Source organism: Culex quinquefasciatus, chromosome 1, assembly GCF_015732765.1.
Source record: "Culex quinquefasciatus strain JHB chromosome 1, VPISU_Cqui_1.0_pri_paternal, whole genome shotgun sequence".
Classification (NCBI taxonomy): domain Eukaryota; kingdom Metazoa; phylum Arthropoda; class Insecta; order Diptera; family Culicidae; genus Culex; species Culex quinquefasciatus.
The window spans coordinates 15,780,302-15,796,592 of record NC_051861.1 but is presented as its reverse complement, the minus strand read 5'-3'; the positions used below and the strand labels follow the sequence as shown (position 1 = coordinate 15,796,592).

The 16,291-nt window shown below is 38.4% G+C and overlaps 1 protein-coding gene across 1 annotated transcript in view; it reads left to right on the top strand.

Moving 5' to 3' along the window:
- Window positions 1-16,291, top strand: part of LOC6032983 — a 430,596-nt gene that overhangs the window by 127,528 nt on the left and 286,777 nt on the right. Inside the window, exon 2 of the mRNA XM_038265997.1 lies at window positions 6,868-7,358. The gene's annotated coding sequence lies outside the window, so the exon portion shown is untranslated. The remainder of the gene's footprint in view (window positions 1-6,867; window positions 7,359-16,291) is intronic.

Sequence of the window (16,291 nt, the reverse complement as noted above, 5' to 3'; positions counted from 1 at the left end):
CGCTTCTTACAAATTGAGTTGTTTCCATGCATTTTAGATGTTAGATCCTATACATGCAAATAACTCGCATGGAAGGTGTTAGCTCTGCCGAGCTTCGGTGACCCATTTCTGCGCTGGCTAGCCGAGCGCGAGGTACTTCAGCTTTATCGACAAGCCCCGCCCTGAAGAACGTTTGCATCAATCGGATTCAAACGTTATTTAGAACTTCCGAGCCCTTGTCAAGTGGACAAAGACCCAGCGCGTATATAGTTTGTAGTAATAGTATTCCTAATTCATCAATCCAAAGGACGGGGAATCGAACCCCGGTTAGAGCGACTTTGATTTTTCGTTCATGTTTAGTGTTTCAAAAATTCATATTTCCTTAACTTTATCGTTTGAAGCAGAAGGGAATCGAACCCAGCATCATTCGCTTACAAAGCGAACAACGTCGCCTGTCAGCAGCGGCTGCTCCATATTTCCAATTGGAAGTTTCTCACCCGAAAAGCAGCATCATCCGTCAAACCGGCAGCGATTGCACTCGCATTGGGCTTAACCAAATCATGCATGGCGTTGTATAGCTTGAAGATATCAACCGCAATAATTATTGATGACTCCCGTCGGATGTTACAGGTCATCATAAAATCTGCAGGAACATCTCAGGAACCCACCACAACCGCACCAAGCACTTTAGTTCAAAGAAAATAGTGAATGCGCGCGCACTTAAACCCTTGCCACTCACGAAAAACACAAAAGAACGAACATTTTTTCCAAATTCTCGACCCGGAGGTTAATATTTTCGTGATTTCTCGGAAACCGGGATTGGCACCAATTCTTTAGATTTAGCCTTCAAAAATTCTTTCCAACTAGGACGTCAATGATTGTACCACAAAATTATATAAATTTTGAAACACATTTGATTTAGACCAAAAACTCTTTCAGTGGCTTCAAGGAGGTAACAACCAGCACATGCTGATGCATTTTGGTGCAGAAATTCGTTTAATTAAATTCAATACAGAGCGTTTTAGAGTGATGATCAATTTTCTTCGAAAATGATCAACGGCTTCACCTTAACAGTATCATTGGCTATTATTTCTCTGTTATTGGATTTTCTTGTAATAATTTTTGATAACAAACTGAGTTATTTTTCAAACTAATCTTTGTTATTATTTTGTGTTACTATAACAGATAGTCTGGGTTTTTTTACTGTGAACAGACCCGGACCACTGCGACACTTGCGTATTTATTGTAGTATGATCTGTTCTCAGGTTTTCTGTTTTGCTGCTGCTTACAAGCCTGTCGAACGATCGTTTCCCCTAGCGCTATTGTTTGAGCGAGACAGTATTTGACGAATTATTCGGGCAGTTGCCCCCTCTCATTCCTCCAATCCGAGGACCCATCTATCGATCGTTACCGATCATATAGCCCAAAATCTTCAGTTCGAATTTTGCCTGAGAGCATGTGGCCGAGTCGAAAGTAGCACTTGAAGCTCTTCTCTGTGTATTGTTGCAGAGTTCTTCAACGCTCAGACTCAGTCGCCAACAGATCGTCCGAGAGATTGGGTGGGATGGGTTTTGGGAAGGTTTGGGACTTGACAAAGTCAATTCCCGCAGCAGCCGAAATCCCCCCTCGACCACCACCTTCCCCTTTTGCCTCGCCAGATGGGGTTCAAGCCATCGACCTTCCGCTTACAAAGCGAAATCCGTACCACTACACCACGGGAGCTCGCCCAAAAAAAATCTGGGTTTCTTAATAACAAGTTCTGAACTCGTGACAATAACAGATCATGAACTTTTCTAGTTATTTCCGCCTGCTCGGGCAGTAACGATATGCGCTGGAATCATGAAAAAGTTCGTAATGCTATTTATTTTATCACTACTACTACCTTTGGCAAGAACTGACGTGGGTGCTGAATAGTGGTTCGCAAAACGGCCTCAATTTAGAACTGTCAAAGTGGAACCAATTTACTGTTTGCCAAAAGTAGAGAGTACACCCAAACGGCGGTCGCATGACTGTGATGCATGGCGGCATGAAAGTATATCAGAATCTGCATGTAAACTATCCTCATGCATTTTTTTGCAATATAGGGGGATGGCGTCGCTATTTTTAGACCACGTTTTCCACTTTTTCTCATCGAAACCGACTACTTTATCGACTTAATTTTGCTGGGCGAGATAGGACGCCGTCTATTTTTAGACGATGACTCAGCACTTTTCTACTCTTGCGCTTAAAAAAACCAGATGGCAGCACGATGTAACGCCACGTCCCTATAGGGGTATGACATTTTTGCTCGTTACCGACAATTATCGACATTACCGACGGCTTTTTGGTTGTATTTCACAGAAAAAAAAACCCTTATCTGAACGAGGATTGATCCACCAACTTCTTAATTATTGATCCGACACTCTACTACCGCGCTATGAACACTTGATGAAATGTGAGTGAAAGAGCGCCAACATATTCTTCTCTTTGGAGTGTTGTTCGGGGACGGGCCAGCATAGGGGGATGGCGTCGCTATTTCTAGACCACGTTTTCTACTTTTTTTCATCGAAACCGACTACTTTATCGACTTCATTTTGCTGGGCGAGATAGGACGCCGTCTATTTTTAGACGATGACTCAGCACTTTTCCACTCTTGCACTTAAAAAAACCAGATGGCAGCACGATGTAACGCCACGTCCCTATTATATGTGTTGGTGAGAACTTTTTTTTTTGTTTTATTATAGAGACTTTACACCATTGTGCATTCATCTCTTCAAGGTGGATAGTGGAAGAGGAAAGATTACAGAGTTTTAAATCACTTGTCTGGCTATCAGGGTTGTTAAAATATCAAAATATCAGCTCTCAGCAACTACAATTATCTCGCCTGAATATTCATGCCTCAAATACAACTGCTCTTCTCTCTTCATTGAAACTCTCAGCGCCGAACATAGCCGAACACGTTTTCGTGTTTACCCACTCGCGATTGACATTTTCCTTTTCTCTCTCATTCTCGCTTCCACGATCATCCTACCGCAACAGCGTTTAACCACAAAAGCCGCCACAAAACCAATTTTGCAAACGCAGTTTGAAGAGGCGTCATGCGTGGTCGGCTCCTAATCGCCATCTCGCGTTCTCTCATTGCAGTTTTCGGAGAGATTGAGAGACTCAGCGGTGAGAGCGCATAGTCGAGCAAAAGGGAAGGAGTGATAGAGAGAGAATGACATCGCTGGGAATCACGAGACACAAGAAGAGATCTCACAAGCAATAGTGACGGCCGCTATACTCTCGGATATTTTTGGTGCAGAGATAATCTATTGATAGCTTTTCTGTCACTCTTTTGCAACACTGCTGGCTATATTTCAATAATTGTTACCATGTTTTTTTTCTAAATATTTCTGTTTATGTTACAAATATTTAGCGGAAAATTTTGATTTTAAATTACCAAGTTCTTCAATTTTATCTTCGTCCTCTTCCTCCAGGGATTTAACAGTTATCTCATAACACTTATGGCTATAATATTTTGCTTTTATGACATCTTCGTCTTCTTCATCTGTTGTTTCTTCTTCAGCCATCTCTCTTCGTTTTGGTGTCAATTCGTCATCCGCGTCCAAATATGCTTGTAAGCGCTTCCGGGTTTTGCGAGTGTGCTTAGAAAGCACGGTCTCGAATCCATCGTTGTCTTCTTCGTCAATTTAACTTGTTTGCTTTGGATGTTGGTCTGATTTACTGTTGTTGCTTTTGCTGCTGCTGCTGCTACTTGGCTCAAGTTCAATCGGTGGTGTACTGATTTTTTGGTTCACCTTTTTAGTTGAATCCGCACATTTTTTGTTCTTTGCTTTGAGCATTGTTTACAGTGATTGATTTCGGCGTTGGCTGTTTCAGCTACATCCGCAGGGTCCGAACTCCATTTGGGATTCCTGGGAAGAAGTTAATCCAGCGGTCGTTGGTGATGGTCAAAATTTCGCCGTATTTACTCATCACTTTTACTACGTCGTCATTGCTTATGCCTAGAGGTAGGTCAAGCACACGAACTTCCGTAGCGTTGTTTTCCAGGTAAATCGGGATTTTGCAACCCTGATATACCAGAGTGCTCGCAAGTTTTCTTGGTTTACTTGAAGGTCTGCGAGGAATTTTTTACAAGCTTCGGGCCTGGTTGGGTTTGGAGTTGACAAAAATCCAGAACCACACTTTTTTTGTCTACGGTGCACATTAAAAAAAAAAGCGGCGACGCGCACACAAACTGCGGACTGGCGTTGATAATGCGACTTGTAAGGTCGGCGGTTACTTTGCAACTGCAGATCGCTGAAATGTTTACACGCGGGCGAAAATGATCTAAGGGCTTGCTACAAAAAATGTTATAAAATGTGGCATTTTCTACAACAAATCCACTGTTGCAGATTTTGAGATACATTTTTCCTTTGGATGTATTGTTATCGATAATTAAATATTGCTAATATTGTAAACTTGGAATTGCAGTTAAGAAATCTTAAGAAATTGAAGACGAGATCGTCATTTTTTTATAATTATGAATGAAAGTTGTTTATGGAGTCGATGCGGTTGTTGTTGCAGAAACTGTTTTTATTGCTTGATTCCATTTGAAAACCTGGTTTAGTGGAAATCGTCTTTGCTTGTTGGATCAGCTTCGCTTGTTTTTTCGCTGGACCAGGAAGAGCTGCAGGATTCCAAAACCAGCAAGGGAATTTATCTACGACATCGCAAAATGACACGCTCGCCGCAGTTCTTCGTCACCCGTAGGAAAGAAAATCTCTTCTAATCGATCGAAACGCGACAATTTTCTAGCTAAAAATATCAAAAACTACACAAAATGAAACACACACTACTGCTTATAAAACACCTCATTTACCAGTAAGAAAAAAGTTCGAGACCATGGTGTAGGGGTAAGCGTGGTTGCCTCTCACCCCTTCCGCCTGGGTTCGATCCCAGATGGTCCCGGTGGTATTTTTCGAGACGAGATTTGTCTGAACACGCCTTCCGTCGGATGGGGAAGTAAATGTTGGCCCCGGTCTAACATAAAGGGTTAGGTTAATAGCTCTGTCCAGGTGTAGGAGTCGTTTCCCTGGGTCCTGCCTCGGTGGAGTCGCTGGCAGGCAGTTGGACTCACAATCCAAAGGTCGTCAGTTCGAATCCCGGGGTGGATGGAAGCTTAGGTGTAAAAAGAGGTTTGCAATTGCCTCAACAATCAAGCCTTTGGACACTTAGTTTCGAGTAGGAATCTCGCAATCGAGAACGCCAAGGCAATGCTGAAGAGCGAATAATTTGAAAAAAGTTTTGCTTGTGCTTGAACAAGCAAAGTGGGATTATTCGAAAATCACGTAACACATTCTCTCTATTCATTACCCAGGAACTGACGTAAGGGAAGTAGCTCATGTAAGCGAAAAATTGCTTGAGGCCATAGAAACGGTACTTATGGGGAGACAAACTACGGTAATTTTCCGCCAGAAGGAGCTGCTGCCGTTCACCGAAGCTGTGCTAATTCGCTTCTCAAGAGATTTGGTAGATCCTGTTATCATCACAAGTCGGCTGTACTCAATACTGCTAAAAAAATTGTTGAATAACGCTTTTCTCTACACCTCGCGACGCTTTCGATTTTGCTGGGACCGATTTTTCGAAAAAAAATCCAGATTTTGAAGGTCTGTACCGAGCTACAGGGTGCTTCTAACTTCAATTTTATAAATACCAAAACATGCGCAAAGACCTGGCCTACACGACAATGAAGTTAAAAATAAACGTTTTAGTGGCCAAAATGTCTCAGAATTTGACATTTTTGAAAACCTTTTTTTGAAGGGTTAAATCCCATTTAAAATTCAATGTAAAATACAGTGATTTTTAAAAGGGTACTGGATCTTCTTTGCCGAAGCAGCATTGTACAAGGTGTATGAGCCCAAATCCAATGCATTTGAAGGGTTGAGCGAACGAATTCCCTATTAAACCGACCACAGTCGAGGTATTATTGTTTGGATGATTTACGCTGTAGCGATGTTTCTTGCATTTGTTGTTTTTTTTTAATTTCCTTATAAGGAGTATTTCAATAAAATATTGATAAATCGTCATGCAGATGTTTTTAATCACAATCAAGAAAGGTAAAAAAATCAAAAGAAATGTAGACAATTTAACTCAGTGTTAAATCTGTGTGAAATAACTTGATAGCGAACAGCGTTGTAAATCATTATTCATACTAACTTTTCATGAAACCAATATTTTTTCGTCACATAAAAACACGACTGAAATGCCCGAAAGTTCCAACCCTCCGTTTTTCCTGATTGACCCCGCCAACGATGGTCACTTTTCCCGCCCTCTCGTTTATTTGCGATGGAGGAAACTTTTTTTTTTCTTTCCATTCTGTCTGCCGTTTTTCAGTCTGCACACTTTTCAATTTCGGTGCCAGCCATGGATGCTCGAGTTTTCACCACTGGTTTCGCTCTATTTTCCGCTGCCTTTTGTTCTCAACTATTGCGCAAACATCCCGCATAATTATACCCCATTTGTGTCACCATAAATGTATTTTTTATTTAATAAAAGTCATAGCAGTGATTAATTGATTCTGACAGGGTGGAGTGTTGAAGCGGGATGCTTTTTTTGGCGGTTTATTGGAACTTGAATGGAGCTTAAAATAGAACTATAGAAAATTGGGACATAAATGTCGTTTTTAGATTTTAATCAAAGATTAAATTAGAGAATATTCAATGATCTGTTAAAATTACCACGTTTAAGAGCGGATGTTTTTTAACCCATACTTTTTATGTCCAGGGCAAAATTACCACTTTCGTCTTGAGGAATTTGAATATCATCCCACAATCAAATAGGTTTGCAAGAGCCAAACATTTTTTTTTCCACTCACAGCGACGATTCATCGATACTAATTGAATTGCAACTTGTGTCTCGTTTCAGATTAACTTGGCCCGACCTGACTTTGGTCTGCCAGCGAGTTTCGAACTTTACACCTGCTGATCTGATGAACCTTCCCTTCCCCATCACAGCACCTTTTTAACAAGAGGCCAATCTCAGGAGGTAGCAGAAAAAGTGTGGAAATCGAGTACATTTCCTTCCACGAAAGTTGTATTTTCCTGGAAAACAGAGCAGAAGTGAGTAAGTAAAAAAAAATAAGACCAGATAAACGATACTCGAAAGTATCCGCAAAATACGAGCAGGGTTGTGAAGTGAAAAAAAAGTTAAATAAAAAAAAAGGAAAGAAAAGGGTGCAAGTTTTTTTTTCAGTTGTAAGTTTAAAGGTGAGAATAGGGAGGGAAAGATAGTGAAGTAAAAAGTAGTGAAAATTTACAAGAATAAAAAACATCTGGTGAAAAAGAGGAAAAAAGGTCACGAAGCAAAAAGCCACCTGCTGACATCGTGCGCGTCGTCGTTTGTTGATTAAATTTAAGGTGAGTTTCTGTCTTGAGGGCCATTTGTACTAATTTGAGAGCATCATTACGACCGTTTTGGGGGTGGCGGCGGTCGCGAAAGAGCAAAAAAGAAAGAAAGAAAGAAAGAAAGGTGGATCTGTTCCTTTGAATCTTTGCGTTGCCTTCTGAGAATTTCTCCAACGGACCAGAAAGTGAGACGAGCTCAGTCAGATTTGAACTTGTTGCCCGGTCGGGACTCCTTGTTGCGGCGAGAAGGTCCTGGGTAAAGTGAGCAAAAAAACACGGGACGATTGTCCTTTGGTGGGGCACAAATCGTTTGTGCCGAGGATTGACTGCAATCAAGGGACTCTTGGACTTGATGGGAAGAAGGGTTGAAGTGGCGAATTAGGAACGGGAATTTGAACAGAAAATTGATGATTTTTAAAGGTTTTTGGGAAATGGATCAATTGAGTTTCACAACAATTTTCAAATAACATTTTATAGAGTTATAATACAATAAAAAAAGTTTAGCAATCGAACTTGAGCGGAGGATCTCCACATCTTATCTGTTCGAATTCAACGAATTCTCTCTGCGGTTAAATTAACGCAATATGTTTAATTAACGCGGTAAAAGGATGTTAGAAGTCAGCGCACAAGATTGCTTAAATGTTTTTTTGTTAATTTCAGAAACTATAAAGAACTCAATTTTGTTGAAACTGAGCAAAAACTTATAAACTTCTGTCTAGTTGATCAGATGCTCGCTGAAGAAATCATTTTCCCATTTAAATCAAGGTCTCTTATTTTATTAGGGTAAGGTGACAATTGGCCCTCTTTACTTTTAATGATTGTTGAATGAAACTCTCTCTCTCTCTCTCTCTCATTCATTCAACCAAACAAGCTGCAAACGTATGCACCTTTTGCGCGCATCCTTTGCAAGTGCAAATCTCAAGTTTAAGGACTCATCTCGTGCCGGTTGCGAGCTAGCTCGTTCCTCTTTTCCGAAAGGATAAAGTTTTCATATCGAAACTTTTCCACCCTCCCGTAAAACCCCCGAACCGTGTCGAAGGTATCGCGCCATTCCTCAAGTGTTTGTCGGCAGCAATCGAGCAATGAAATGGAAAAGCATTTGTTTTGGTGTGTAATTAACAGCGCTTTTAATGCTTCATTTATGTTAATGACTCCCCAGCGGTCCCAGCGCGGGGTGGAGAAGTCGAAGACGTACAACAAGAATCGCTGTGGCCTCCTGCCGGGCTGAGCTGAGCAGACTAAAGTGTGAGAATTTAATAAAGTGGAGTTTGGTGGGTATTTAATTTTGATTTTTCATCTGGGAAAGGAAAGGGGGAAGGGAAATGGGGGAAGGTTTCGCCTTACCTCCCCGTTTCGGCACCGGAAGAGAAAATGTTGGGTCGGAAAAGTATGGCGAACAAGGTGTTTGTGGGGTGGTTCTGACATTGGTGAAGAATGTTGGAAAGTGTTTGTTTGAAATGGTTTTTTACATTTGAGCAATTCTCTACGAAATCGGTCTTTTTTCTTCAATTTTAATTTTTGTATTTTTTAATCCGGCTGAAACTTTTTTGGTGCCTTCGGTATGCCCAAAGAAGCCATTTTGCATCATTAGTTTGTCCATATAATTTTCCATACAAATTCGGCAGCTGTCCATACAAAAATGATGTATGAAAATTCAAAAATCTGTATCTTTTGAAGGAATTTTTGATCGATTTGGTGTCTTCGGCAAAGTTGTAGGTATGGATACGGACTACACTGGAAAAATAATACACGGTAAAAAAATTTGGTGATTTTTTTATTTAACTTTTTATCACTAAAACTTGATTTACAAAAAAACACTATTTTTATTTTTTTTTATATGTTTTAGAGGACATAAAATGCCAACTTTTCAGAAATTTCCAGGTTGTGCAAAAAATCATTGAGCGAGTTATGAATTTTTTAATCAATACTGATTTTTTTCAAAAAATCGAAATTTTGGTCGTAAAATTTTTCAACTTCATTTTCGATGTAAAATCAAATTTGCAATCAAAAGTACTTTACTAAAATTTTGATAAAGTGCACCGTTTTCAAGTTATAGCCATATTTAAGTGACTTTTTGAAAATAGTCGCAGTTTTCATTTTTAAATTAGTGCACATGTTTGCCCAGTTTTGAAAAATATTTTGAAAAGCTGAGAAAATTCTCTATATTTTGCTTATTCGGACTATGTTGATACGACCTTTAGTTGCTGAGATATTGCAATGCAAAGGTTTAAAAACAGGAAAATTGATGTTTTCTAAGTTTCACCCAAACAACCCACCATTTTCTATCGTCAATATCTCAGCAACTAATGGTCCGATTTTCAATGTTAATATATGAAACAATTGTGAAATTTTCCGATCTTTTCGAAAAATATTTTGGAATTTTCAAATCAAGACAAACATTTTAAAAGGGCGTAATATTGAATGTTTGGCCTTTGTGAAATGTTAGTCTTGATTTGAAAATTCCAAAATATTTTTTCGAAGAGATCGGAAAATTTCACAAATGTTTCATATATTAACATTGAAAATCGGACCATTAGTTGCTGAGATATTGACGATAGAAAATGGTGGGTTGTTTGGGTGAAACTTAGAAAACATCAATTTTCCTGTTTTTAAACCTTTGCATTGCAATATCTCAGCAACTAAAGGTCGTATCAACAAAGTCCAAATAAGCAAAATATAGAGAATTTTCTCAGCTTTTCAAAAATATTTTTTCAAAACTGGGCAAACATGTGCACTAATTTAAAAATGAAAACTGCGACTATTTTCAAAAAGTCACTTAAATATGGCTATAACTTGAAAACGGTGCACTTTATCAAAATTTCAGTATAGTACTTTTGATTGCAAATTTGATTTTACATCGAAAAATGAAGTTGAAAAATTTTTACGACCAAAATTTCGATTTTTTGAAAAAATCAGTATTGATTAAAAATTCATAACTCGGTCAGTGATTTTTGCACAACCTGAAATTTCTGAAAAGTTGGCATTTTATGCCTTCTAAAACATATCAAAAATAAAAAAATAAAAATAGTGTTTTTTTGTAAATCAAGTTTTAGTGATAAAGTTAAATAAAAAATCACCAATTTTTTTACCGTGTATTATTTTTTCCAGTGTAGTCCGTATCCATACCTACAACTTTGCCGAAGACACCAAATCGATCAAAAATTCCTTCAAAAGATACAGATTTTTGAATTTTCATACATCATTTTTGTATGGACAGCTGCCGAATTTGTATGGAAAATTATATGGACAAACTAATGATGCAAAATGGCTTCTTTGGGCATACCGAAGGCACCAAAAAAGTTTCAGACGGATTAAAAAATACAAAAAAAATCGAATGACCGAAATCCTAGAGAACTGCTCATTTAACATTGTTGTGAAGAATTTCTTTTTTTCATTTCTTCTTCATTGTTGTGAAAAAAAAACTTTTTTTCGTAAAATCGCGATAACTCGTGATGTTTATAAGCAAACTCCTTATGTCTATATATCAAAATTTTTGTAATTGTCTGCTCTACAACTTTGTAGAACATTGTTACACTCTAAAAAATAACCCTGCAAAGTAAGAAAAAACACGAAATTTTAAAATGAAAATTTTTTTCTAAATGAAAAAATTACCCTTCTGGGTCAAAATATATTCAAAAAGTACATTAAATTTCCCATTAAATGACACGTTCCAAAATTTTTTGCAGTCAAGTAACGGAAAATGGGAGAATTTTTAAAACTTTTTTAGTGTTTTTTTCGATGAAAAATAAGATTTTTCAGAATTCTGAGTACGCCATCAAATTGGGCATCTAATTTTACATAAAAGTCCCTTTGACACCAAATTTCTATCTCATCACCGTTTCAGGCTGCACATTATTGAAAAACACCTCTTTTTTCGCATGTTCAAAAATGGAAGGGGTCGTACCGCCCCTCCGTCACGAGATATCAAAAAACGGACCTCGGATTCGTGATCAGGGACAAAAGTTACCCCTTAGGACAAAGTTTCACGCAAATCGAAGAGGGGTCGGGGCAACTTGTTGTTGTAGCAACGAGGAGATAATCCGGCAATCCTTTTTATAATTTTATAAATTTCATTCAAACTTTAAGATCAGATGAGCGACTCTCTACGAAATCAGCCGATTTCAATCATTTTTTGTATTATTTGAATTGGCTCAAATTTTGTGGGGGCCTTCCCTATGACCAAAGAAGCTATTTTGTGTCATTGGTTCACCCACACAAGCCTACATACCATTTTGGCTGCTGTCCATAGAAAAAATGTAGGTTAATATTTAAACATCTGTAATTTTTGAGTGATTTTTATAATCAATGGTGTCTTCGGCAAAATTGTAGGTGTTGCTGAGGACTATTGAGAAAAAATGGGTACACGGAAAAAATTGATTAGATTTTCGAATGTTGATATTTCAGCAACTAATGGTCTGATTTTCAAGGTTAAATCCTGGGTGCCGAATAGTGGTTCGCAAAACGGCCTCAATTTTGAACTGTCAAAGTGGAACCAATTTCCTGTTCGCCAAAAGTAGAGAGTATTGTTATCGATCATTACAAATTGTTTATTTTTTTGCAAGAATGAAAAATGTGTTGCTTTTGAGAACCTGGGGTTGAAGTCAAGAAACCTTAAGAAAGTTGAAGACGAGATCGTATATTTTTTATAATTACGAATGAAAGATGTTTATGGAGTCGATGCGATTGTATCCATCCAGATGCTGTCTTTATTGTTTGATTCCGTTTAAAAACCTGGTTTAGTGAAAATCCATTCTGTTTGTTGGATCAGCTTCGCAAGAATAAGCCATGTTTTTTCGCTGGATCAGGAAGAGCTGCAGGGTTCCAAAATCAGACAAGGAATTTATGTGTGACATCGAAGATTTACACTCTCGCTGCAGGTCTTCGTCGATCGAAACGCGACAATTTTTTAGTAAAACATGTCAAAAACTGGAAAAAATAAAACACATACTACTGATTATAAAACAGTTCCTTTACCAGTATGAAAAAGTCATGCTTGTGCTTGAACATCCTCCTACTTTGTAGATGTAAACAAAGTGGGATCATTCGAAAATCACGTTACGCATTCTCTCTATTCAACACCCAGGTTAAATCATGAAACGTTTGTGAAATTTTCTGATCTTTTTTTAAATCAGGACAAACATTTTAAAAGGGACAAATATTGAATATAATACAACTCTTGATTTAATTTTTTTTTTCAAAATATTACAAAATTACAAATAATACATTGAAAATCGGACCATTAGTTGCCCAGCAACCAGAGGTCAAATCTTCAATGTCCCCTAGACAATTGTACAGCAAGTTTTCTGAGCTTTTCAAAAAAATATTTTTAGAGATGGTCACTCATGGTCACTAATTTCAAAAATCGGAAAACTGCAAATATTTCGCTAAAATCAAACATTCGGTGGCTATAGCTTGACAACAGAGCCTTTTATCAAAAAACTGTAGAGTGCTTTTTGATTGGAAATTGAATTTTACATTAAGAAATTACGTCAAATTTGTTTTTGCATAAAATTTGTTTTTTTTTAAATCATTTTTTTTTTCAAAATTCATAGCTTGGCGGCAGATTTTTTGACAATGTTTTTCTTCGACTCAAAACTTAAGGGTTTTTTTTCCTCTAAAACATATAAAAAAATCTCGAGAATCAAAAAATATTCTTTTTGGAAAAATGAGTTTTTTTTAAGTTGATTAAAACATCTGCATTTTTTTCCGTGTACCTATTTTTTTTCTCAACAATACCTAAAACTTTGCCGAAGATACCAACTTGATAAAACAAATTCACTCAAAAGTTACTGCTGAGCAGTTCTCTCAGATTTCGGTCATTCGAATTTTTTTGTATTTTTTAATCCGACTGAAACTTTTTTGGTGCCTTCGGTATGCCCAAAGAAGCCATTTTGCATCATTAGTTTGCCCATATAATTTTCCATACAAATTTGGCAGCTGGCCATACAAAAATGATATGTGAAAATTCAAAAATCTGTATCTTTTGAAGGAATTTTTTGATCGATTTGGTGTCTTCTGGAAAGAATGGATAATGACTAAACTGAAAAAAATGATACATGGTAAAAAAATTTTGGTGATTTTTAATTTAACTTTTTGTCACTAAAACTTAATTTGCAAAAAAAACACTATTTTTCTTATATGTTTTAGAGGACATAAAATGCCAACTTTTCAGAAATTTCCAGGTTGTGCAAAAAATCTTTGACCGAGTTATGCATTTTTGAATTAATACTGATTTTTTAAATTGGTCGCAAAAAAATTTTCATCTTCATTTTTCGATGTAAAATCAAATTTGCAATGAAAAAGTACTTTGGTGAAATTTTGATAAAGTGCGCCGTTTTCAAGTTAAATCCATTTTTAGGTGACTTTTTTGAAAATAGTCGAAGTTTTTCATTTTTTAAAATTAGTGCCCACTTTTGAAAAAAAAAATTTGAAAAGCTGAGAAAATTTTCTATATTTTGCACTTTTCAATTTTGATGATACGACCCTAAGTTTTTTTTATTCATGAAATTGTTTATTTAGGTCCCCTTAGCTGTAAGTAAACTGGTTCGGACCGGGTTTTACTTGTAATTTACATTTTAACTTAAGGCTATAGTAAATTAACAGTTTAATCAAAAGAGATAATGGCATTAAGCGCCGAGTTCTCGCTGAGTATCTTGCCGAGTTCTTTGAAGAAGGGGATCAGAGGTTCCAGCAGGGTTCTTGTTGATCCACTCACTGCTGACAACACCGCTTCCAACAAAAGCGAAAACGGAATTCGGTTGTCTTTACCATGGTCTTTCTGAGGCACGACTGCTGCTGGGTTGGTTGGATCTTTTGGCGATGTTTTTATTGAGCTCACCCCCGAGAACGCTTTGATGAACTTTTCCGAACCTGGCTGTGGAAGGGTGCTGCTCCGAGACTTGTCACTGTTGCTCTTTTTCTTTGTTCTTCTCTTCCTTTTGGAGGTTCCGCCTTTTGCGTTGATTATCAGCTCATCTTCAGTTCCATCCTCAGGTGAATCATCCTCTTCCTCTGAAAGGACGGAAAAGGGGTTCTCGCTGCCGGCACTCGTCGTGACCGTCTTCAACATATCTGCGAATGAGCGCTTCGACCGCCTCTCCAGTTCGCGTTTCAACTTGTCCTCGCGCGTCTTGTATTTGGGACAAGAACGAACTTCGTGGGGTTGTCCTCCACAGAGCAGGCACTTCTCTACCTCTTTCTGGCACTGCTCGTCCGGATGTTTCTCTCCGCATTTGCCACAGACCGTCTTGTTGCTGCAGAACGCCTTTGTATGTCCCAGCTTTTTGCAGTTAGAGCAACTCATAACGCGCGGGCGGTACATGCGCACCGGAAGGCGGAGCATGTTGTCCACCACCAGGTAGTCTGGTAGAGCTGTCCCCGCAAACGTCACTCGGTACGAGCTCGATGGGACAAAGCGTTTGGACGCGCCCTCACCTTCGGCCGTACCCATCTGTCGAGCCTCGATGACCGGAATTGTTGGTAAGTTCCACCTCTTGAAGTGGCCTACCGCCGTCAACACCTGCTGCACCGTCAGTCCATTTTCGCTCACCACACCGTCGATCTCCACGGAACGCGCCGGAATCCAGACCCGGTATTCAATGCAGAACCGCAGATCGCAGACGATTGCGTTGGCTTCCTTCGGGTTGTTGACAGTAGCGCGGAGCTTGTTCTGGTGGAGTTTGGTGACATCCGTCACTCCAGGGTAGTGTTTCCACAGTTCCTCCGAAATCCGCATTGTTTGCAGTGGCTTGTGCTTTGGCCGAAAGAAAACCTGCCACCTCTCCCCGGGAGCGTCCTGGTACTTACGCACGCGCGGGGTTGGTGGATCCGGTTTCTCCACCTCCTTGTCCGTCAACGGCTGCTTCTCCTCCTGAAACCCGTCCGGTTTCTTCCACACACTCTCCTGCGTAACTTTGTTCCAGTAAAACGGCTTGCCGTCCTTGGTTTTGTGGACCGTCCAATCGCTATCCGCCTTCGCGGCCGCCGCCATGGCCGTCGGCGAAGGTAAACAAAACACCGTCAGAAACACGCGCTAAAAACTCGAAAGACGACCGCTCACTGCAAGAGCTGACGAGAGAGTCCCTACGACCCTAAGTTGCTGAGATATTGCCATGCAAAGGTTTAATAACAGGAAAATTGATGTTTTCTAAGTCCCACCCAAACAACACACCATTTTCTAATGTCGATATCTCAGCAACTAATGGTTCGATTTTCAATGTTAAAATATGAAACATTCGTGAAATTTTCCGATCTTTTCGAAAAAAAATATTTTCAAAACTTTTAAACCAAGACTAACATTTTAAAAGGGCGTAATATTGCATGTTTGGCCCTTTTAAAATGTTATCCTGAAAATGGATTTAACTTGAAAACGGTGCACTTTATCAAAATTTCACTAAAGTACTTTTTGATTGCAAATTTGATTTTACATCGAAAAATGAAGATGAAAATTTTTTGCGACCAATTTTTTGATTTTTTGAAAAAATCAGTATTGTTTCAAAAATTCATAACTCGCTCAAAGATTTTTTGCACAACCTTGAAATTTCTGAAAAGTTGGCATTTAATGTCCTCTAAAAAAAATAAAAAAAATGTTTTTTTGCAAATCAAGTTTTTGTGACAAAAAGTTAAATAAAAAATCACCAAATATTTTTACAGTGTATCATTTTTTTTTCAGTGTAGTCCATATTCATACCTACAACTTTGCCAAAGACACCAAATCGATAAAAAAAATTCTTCAAAAGATACAGATTATTGAATTTTCATACATCATTTTTGTATGGCCAGCTGCCAAATTTGTATGGAAAATTATATGGATAAACTAATGATGCAAAATGGTTTCTTTGCTATCGGTATGCCCACGAAGGCACAATTAAAGTTTTAGTCGGATTAAAAAATACAAAAAAAAAAAAAAATTAAGAAAACAGACCGATTTCATAGAGAATTGCTCA